Source organism: Sinocyclocheilus rhinocerous, unplaced genomic scaffold (genome assembly GCF_001515625.1).
Source record: "Sinocyclocheilus rhinocerous isolate Xijiao unplaced genomic scaffold, SAMN03320098_v1.1 scaffold2302, whole genome shotgun sequence".
In the NCBI taxonomy this organism is placed as follows: Eukaryota; Metazoa; Chordata; class Actinopteri; order Cypriniformes; family Cyprinidae; genus Sinocyclocheilus; species Sinocyclocheilus rhinocerous.
In genome coordinates, this window is record NW_015633527.1 from 333,496 (window position 1) to 342,124 (window position 8,629).

The window sequence follows — 8,629 nt, forward strand, 5'->3', positions numbered from 1 at the left end:
TCCTCCAAGCAAGTCCTCGGCTTAACTGGAAACTTTGATTTGTCAACGGTGACCACAACAAAGTGGACAAATCATTTGGCACTGACACAAATCCTCTTTTGGTTAGCATAAAAAATGGCTGGTTAACAGTGGCTAACAGCATAGTTGTACGGCTGATACAGCAGGTAGACATGTGCTGTCACTTGAGTCAAGATCACTCCCTGGAGGAGCATCTGCAAATGGTCTGTTAATCCCCGTCAGCCTCTCCCCTCGTAGATCACTCTGAATGTAGATTTTACTGGACTTTTTTTAGCATCTGCCTTCTTTATTGCCTCTTGTAAATACAGTGTTGTGGTGGTACCTTGGGACAGTGATGCTTTCGGGGTGACTTTAGGGTGATTTTTTTTTCAAGTAAAATGTGTTTCTGGATCAATCATGGTCCTGGAACGGCATTCATCCAACCAGATTGCAAGTTTAGGTTTATTTTTAGGGGTGGCGTTGGGTATTCAACTAAAATTCAGTTTGTTTGTGGGTAAATGACACAATGAAGCACTATCCGTCCTTATTTCTTAATCCACAATAAAGAAAAGCAATTTAAAAAAAAATCTAGTTTACCAATAAATTTCGTATTCATGTTGGTTTTATCTAGTTGGAAAAGATTTTACAACATTTTCAGGAAAAACATCAATTTAATGACTCTACATATGTCATGTAGTATAACCAACAAGTAAACAGACAACAGATTTCCAAAGACAACGCTTTGAGTACGTGATTAGGCATCTTAAATTGTTCTCTTTATTTTCAAAAACGTTTTTATATTGTTTTTTTAAGATAAAAAGTATTTTTACAAATTTCATAAATTATTAATCATAAATGTAATTACATTTTTAGAAGTTGCACCACATTACATTTTACAACCTGAACTAACCTTGTCATGTCATGAAAAGGTCGAAGGGTCAAGAGGGTCTGCAGGGGTCTTCTTTATGATATTGTTTCCTGTTTTATGTTTATGTTTCTGTATGTTGGTTGCACCACATAACTTTGGTACGGCAGATACATGGTTTTCAAATATTGAGGAAACAGTTTTGTAATAATATAATTTTATGGTGAGCATTTTATGTCTTTTCTACAATTGTATGCCAAATGCATTTCAATGAGTGACTTTTTTTCTTAATTATGATATCAAGACAACAGTTGCATCAACCTGCGATTTTTAACTTTATGCTCGCCAAAAAAAAAAAAAAGCAAAATAATTTATTCAGAATTTAAAAACATTTTTAAAAACATTCTTGTCACAGAAGAGATGTAATCACATGTGTGTATGCATGAATATTCCTAATGCATTTTTAAATAAATAAAAAAATACAACGACATTATTGATCGTTTTGTCAAAATTCTCTTAAATTTGTAAAATTTTGCAAAAATTGATTTCATCCCGAGTAATTTTTATTGACCTTAACAGGGTGGGGAATTATTAGCTTCCAGTATGCTTTGTATGGGACTTGATGGGGAGAGTACTGTGAATATTAAAGTGTAAATAAAGGATTTTTTTTTTTTTTATGTTGCTTTATTTTGATGATTGGCAACTAGCTAGCAGATCTCAATAATATGACTCAGTAATATAACAGAAATGTTTGTGAATATGAAAAGAAAAAAAAAAAGAATAATGCTATGGGCACATTATCACTGAAACTACTTAATTGGGTCATTTACAAAACATTTTTATTCATTATGTTAAATTTTACATGAATAAATTATGCATTCTGCATTCTGAGAATTACTGAACTTAACCGAGAGGAAAATATTATGTTGATGCAACTTACTTGATTAGTGAGTAACCGATGTGCATGATTAAGTCATGTGCAGTATATTCAAAGTACTTTGTTCAGAGTAGAGTTGGCTGTTAAATCACAAAGCCTAAACGCTTTATAATTTACACATGAAAAGAGCTGCTCTAGTGGCGTCTCAAAGCAACCAGCACTGCGGAGTGGCTAACAGTGCAGAAAGCATTGAGCTATAAAAGAGCAAAGAAAAGAAGCAGAGGGTTATCAGAGTGGTCACTAGTGGGTATGTTCAGAGAGAAGAGATCCTGCCAGTCCTGATGGAAATCGTAACAAGAAGTTGGAGTGCTCTGGTGAGTTCAGGAACGCTGCACACTAACACAGCTCCAGTTTCTCTGTAATCTAAACCCCTGCACTCAGCAGGCACAATGGAACAGTGTTGGGAAAGAGGCCAGAACGGAGCTCCACAGTCTGGGGAGAGCCCTACAAACAAGCATCTGGAGACCCGGGAAGACAGTCAATGGTTTAAACTGATTAAGATCCGAACACCTCAATGGCTGTGGTGAGAACGACAAGTGTGTCTCCAAGAGTGTTATGTACACGTCTTACTGAGTGATACTTGTACCTGGAAACCTGGTTTAGCCATACATCGTGAAATGTTAGTGCAGGTAGGCCTTGGATCCCTCATTGGCCTCTATCCAAATGATGTTGGCTTTGACATTTATGGTAGTCTGTACTTCTCCAGTGAGATAGAATGCAACTTTGTGACTGTCATTTCCAACAATCTTAAAGTGTGCATGAAATCTAGTCTTGAGGTGAACAATTAATCTGTGCAAGTTAATCCACTGAGAAAAAATTGTTTGTCTTGGTAATCAAAATCTGAACATTTGCTCCCACTCTGGAATGGCATTCCTTCTCTGATGACGTCATTTTGACGGCTTGGGCAACCGTTAGTTTGCTGCGAGCAAGAGATGAAGAGGTGGAGCGCTAAGATTAAACCCCACAATATTCAATATTATGTTTCACTATACTGAAGAAAAGTCACAGCAACTTCCGGTTCACGCAGACTTTAAAAATAAAGATTCCAAAAGGTAACAACCATTATAGTTCCCCAAAGCCTTATACTGAACAGTTTTTATTTATTTTATTGTATTTTTTTTCTAAATGTAAAGAACATTTTCATATATTTTAATTAGATTAATTTTTAATAATCTAATTTTTTTAATAATTTAAACATTTTTTTCCCACTGTAAAGGACCTTTTATGCAATGGAAATGTTCCATAGAACCAAAGATGCCAGTAAAGAACCTTTACACTCATAAAAATAAAGGTTGCAAAAGGAGGTTTTTGCAGTGATGCAATAGAAGAACTATTCTGGGTTATCTAAAGAACCTTTTAGTGAAAAGTTAGTAAAAGAACCAATTTTATTTTCTTCACATGAAGAACATTTTAATAAAGAACCATTTCTGCAATGGAAAGGTTCCATGGAACCATAGATGCCAATAAAGAACCTTTGCACTCTGAAATCAATCAATCAATCAATCCTTTTGAACCTTTATTTTTTAGAGTCATTTTTTTTTTTTTACATTTTGACTTCCCCAATGCACCTTACAATAAACTGTTCTTAAACCACTTTTTTCTTAGTGTAAAAAACAGTGTAAAGAAATAATCTGAAGAACCCTTTTCCCCCACTATAAAGAACCTTTTATGCAAAGGAAAGGTTCCATAGAACCGTAGATACCAATAAATAACCTTTATTTTTAAGACTGAACATTTAATCTCTCAACTTACAATACATCGTTGAGAGGCTTCACAACCATTAAGTCACCCAACATGAAGCAACATGATCTTACTGGTAATTGTGGTATTCATATATAAAGTGTGGTTTTAGAACACATACACATTTGTACAGTTAAAACTTTTTGTGAATTAAAAACTGTAGAAGTGTATGCAAGTGTACAAGTTTTTTTTTCTCCCTCCTGCCAGCTCTGGTCCCTGAACGAGCGGCACCTTGTTGTTCCTTCACGAAGTCGCTTTCCAAAACCTGCACGGTCTCTGCTCCTCTCTGGTGGAAAGAGCTGCCAACCTCCACCTGAACTGCTGAAACCATCACAACTTTCAAAAAGGAGCTTCTCCGCCAGCTCTCAACCACTAACAAATATAATTTAAATGTTGTAAAGATTGTGGTTTCTAAAGCCGAGCATACGCAAATACTTTAGTTTTAGATGCTGTCAAAATATCTACAGAGCGTTTTCACATATATCCAAAGCTCAAAAATGCAAATGTAAACATTACATACAAATACCTACAAATGCTAATGAGCTCAAGCTGCATGAAAACAGCCTAATTCATCCAATATTTAGATCATTCATAGTGCCACAAAGCATCAATGGGCACTGACAAAGTCAAGTAAACAAATGTTAGCAAAGCAGTTGTGCTAAAGTAATCCCACGTCCATCACCTTTGACCTGGGCCTCTTCGCCGTGGAGCCCAGGATGTGTCTGCTGGGAGTAAAACAGTCCAGTTTCAGCTCTTCTTGGTCATATTACTTGGACATGACATGTGCAACTGGGTTTGCTTGTTTTGAGTTGTGTGGCCCTACAACAATCAGAAATTGCTTCATCTTTAACACCTAGTTTATATAGACCAGTACCAATTTTCTTTTAAACTTGTCTTTCATAGTTCCTTGTTGTTTATCATGTTAAGAAGTTCCTATACAGCATATAAAATACGCTGGTTTATCATGCAAATTATTGTTGCATTTATGCAAATATATAGATTTTTTTTATATATTTCTTTTTTACGTTTGGGGTCAAATGCAAATTCACCTGATTAAAAAATGAAAAACACATTTGAATTTTTTAGCATTAATAGCTTTTAAATTTTAATATGACTTGCTATGTGATGAACATGCTGTCATGATGTAGGTCATAATTGAATATGATTTTAAAAGGGAGGATGGTTCCTCTCCATGATTAAAACAACCTATTAAGCTTTTATTTCAATTAAAATTTTACATCAATTATTAGTTGGTCTATATTGAATGTCCTTGTTGCCAAGTAAATAACCCCAGGAGTCTGAATATTAATTAAGAATTTAGATTCTCCAAAAACTCTCCAAAGGAAAATTCAACACATGTTACAAGCCCACTGCTGTTTAATCAATTAAATCCTACATTTTAATTGTTGACATTAAGCAATTTGCACTGTACGATAATATTGTACATTTTCATGTGATACCGATTATCTCTTTTGTTGCTGATTAGACAAAAGCGTTTTGTTGTGTTTAAGTGCAGATGTTTGTATTTGCAGAGCAACACCAGTAAACAATGCAAACTGCTCTTTGGCACCGGTTGTGTTGCGTGGCCCCTAATTGCAGCACAAAATTAAACAAATTACTCACGGCTGTTAGCTTATTACATGCATGAACCCACATGTGTCTCCCTGACTGTAAGTACAGATACCTTTTACAACTTTTTTCCCTCTTTTTTCATTCAAAAAGCTGCTGTCATAACTCAATTTCACAACCAGTGTTTCCATTGAAAAATATGTACATGATGTATTTGAGTGCAAACTCTGGAGAAACTTGATGTTGAAGTTGGTATTGAATATTTAGAAAACTAACCCTGGAAGAGCAATTTCACATTTAGTGCCTTATGGGTCATTCTACAAAGCATATGCCATTTGTGTCCCTCATGTGCATGTGTGTAAAAACGTCAATGATTGAATAGCTGATGCCAACTTTTGTCAGTAGGACTATCTTAAAATGTCAACCCTTTTATCAAGATTTTTTTTTTTAAATAGGAAACAACTGATAACTGAAGAGTGGATATATGCAGAAATACCAGTGTTAAATTGTTTTTTTTTTCTTTGAATCACCTCACTGTTTCATAACCATGACCACACGGCTTGTAAAGTTTAAAATGGTCAACCCTGTTACCTTTGTGAAGGCATATATCACAACCAATTTGATTTGATTGAAAACTAAATGAATGATTTTTAATATGTAATAATTGTAAGAAAAAAATACAAGATGGAATGGGGTTGACAGTTTTACAGTTGAACTGAATTATGCAATCTCAAAATAAAAAAAAAACTTTTTTTGAGATGGCATAAATTAACTGTAAAACCATCAACCCTGTTACTGTCCACAGTGTTACCTTTCTGAAGGCATCTATCACAACAAATTGAAATTGTGCAATTTCAAAATTAAATTAATCGGTTTAAAACAAAATGTGTGATTATGACTTCAGAAATGTAACAGGGTGGGCAGTAACAGAGCTGATAGTTTTCCAGTTAAATTGCACTTTTTTTGACATGGCATAAATCAATTTAACTGTAAAACCTTCAACCCTGTTACTGTCCCCACTGTTACCTTTCTGAAGGCATCTATCACAACAAATTGAAATTGTGCTATTTCAAACTAAATTAATCAGTTGTAATATTTGTTGTAATTATGACTTCAGAAAGGTAACAGGGTTGACAGTTTTGTGGTTTTGTAGTTCTGGTTATTTTAGTTTGAGATAACATTCATTTTAACTGAAAATCTTGTCAATCCTCTTACTGACCACACTGTTACTTTTCTGGAGGCGTAATCATATTACTACATTTTAAAGATGGATTATATAGCATGAAATTGTACAACTTATTAATGTTTAAATACAGCCAAAAATAACTCATTTTATCAAAATAGAAAAGTGACTCTAATGAGTCTCTTAATGTTTGAATTTGGAAAGCTAAAGTTTAATAGAAGTATATGCCTCAAATGCTGTAAAGATTTCAAAACAATTTTCATTTAAATATATGAATAGATATACCAATGTTTCAAAAACTGAAACGGCAGTAAAATTATATAATCTTTCCTTTCCAAGGTGGGAGACAGTTTTTGTCTGTTTGGTAAATTATTCTTACATTATTAAATTAGATATAGTAGGGGTGTGACTCAAGTAACCCAAACATCAGTCACGTTTAAATTCTAAAAAGCAAGCTCTGGCATCTATAAAAGCAACTGGCCTTGTTTCTTTAAATGTTCCCATGGCAATAGAATACTTGGTTGTTGGCTTATCGATGGGAAGCAGGAGATAAAGATCAAGAAAAGAAAATGTGGAATTCAAAGAAATCATTTGGGAGAATTAGTTGAGGCCAAATTCATCATTCACACGTCAGCCTAAGACAGATCATGACAAATCGCATGAGCAACAAAAGCAGTTAATGTGTATTTCAATGGTTAAAGTGTGAGCTTTACCAAACGTTGCATTGTTTAGGTGGGAGGGGGAATTCTGCTTTCTCACTGTCTTTCTGTGCGTTTCATGAAAATATTCCCTAGGTTTTGATTAATCTCTGCTGTCAGAGGAAGTTCCTGTGTTTTGGTCCCAACAGGCAATTTGCCCACACCACATCTGGAAGTTCTCCCCTCACCCCAATGTACACGCACAAAAACTCACAGAGGAACACACACTAGATATCTACATGGGCTCTCCTTTAAGTCATCTACATCAGCGTTTCTTACCATCATAAACCTATTCACGCAATTTCTAATGGATAATTCACCTGCAAGCAAGCATTTTAGTGCGGAGCTTGTACTAGCAAACAAGATATTGTGCCCACAAATTAAGAATTTATTCCTACAACTTATTAATTTGTTCCCTTATTTTAGGTAAATCATCCCTTACTGTAGTTAAATTGTGGCCATGATTTAATTAAATAAAATGAGACTTTTTTTGCATGTCATTTGCAGGGCTCTTTATTTTTGTGATAACAGAGTAAAGTTAAAAAAATAAATAAATAAATAAATAAGTAGTAAATTATTGGAGGAATTCTCTGTCCACTGCATTTTAGAGTAAATCTCGTGAAACCTGTAAAGTACATGTTCATGTCATATTTCACCCCAAGATTTACAGATAATTTTTTTTCTTTTTACATTAGTAATGAGAATTAGATAAAGCAATGCAATGTTTATTTATTTAGAACATTTCATCCATGATGGTAATTCAAAGTACACAAAAAGCAAATTTGCCAAATTTTTATGAATACTAATTACCACAATTTAAAAAAATCTTAGCTGCAGAAATATTTTTAGCACTTTAAATCTTAGTCATAATCATATACACCATTTATTTTTCTGATTGTGGGGTGAAATGTGACCTGGACTCGTTTTTGAGAGATTCACCCTCTAAATGTCTTGAACTGATTCGGATCAGGTTTTACTGTCAGACACTTCATTAGGTTCACTTCCTTTCAGTCAGACATGAATGTTATTGCAAATTGTTCCTAACTGCCTGTGTGGTATGTGTTGGTGAAAATGACGGATCCTCTCTAAGGTATCCTGCGGTGCCGTTCTACTTTGACATGTGAATCATGTGAATCATGTCGTGACACTGCCACTTAGTGGACTGAGTCTGAAACAAAAGAAATGAAAACTCAGTGTTGTGTTGCTATCTTTAAATATAACCTATTATTTTTCACTTTATTATTCACTCTTTATTATTTTCACTTAGAAATTAAAGTACGTTTCACAAATGATTACAGAAATTACAGAAAAGGCAAGTAACAACACATATATATATATATATATATATATATATGTATATTAATAAATATTGAAATGTTAGTTTACATATAATAGTTTTTAAAATAAGATATTTTTAATGATGGTTTAAATTTTGGGGTTTTGGACGAGGAAAAACTGTAAAATCTATGCATAAAAAGCATTAAAAAATATGAAGAAATAAATGATGAAAACATTTTTGAAAATTATTTTTCATAAAAATCACCATCTTAAAAGTGCCTGTCGCTGACAGAAAAGGCAAGTAACAGATTGAATTCAAATTAAATTTTGAAGTAGAGACAGTGGAATTGTATTTTCTTGTA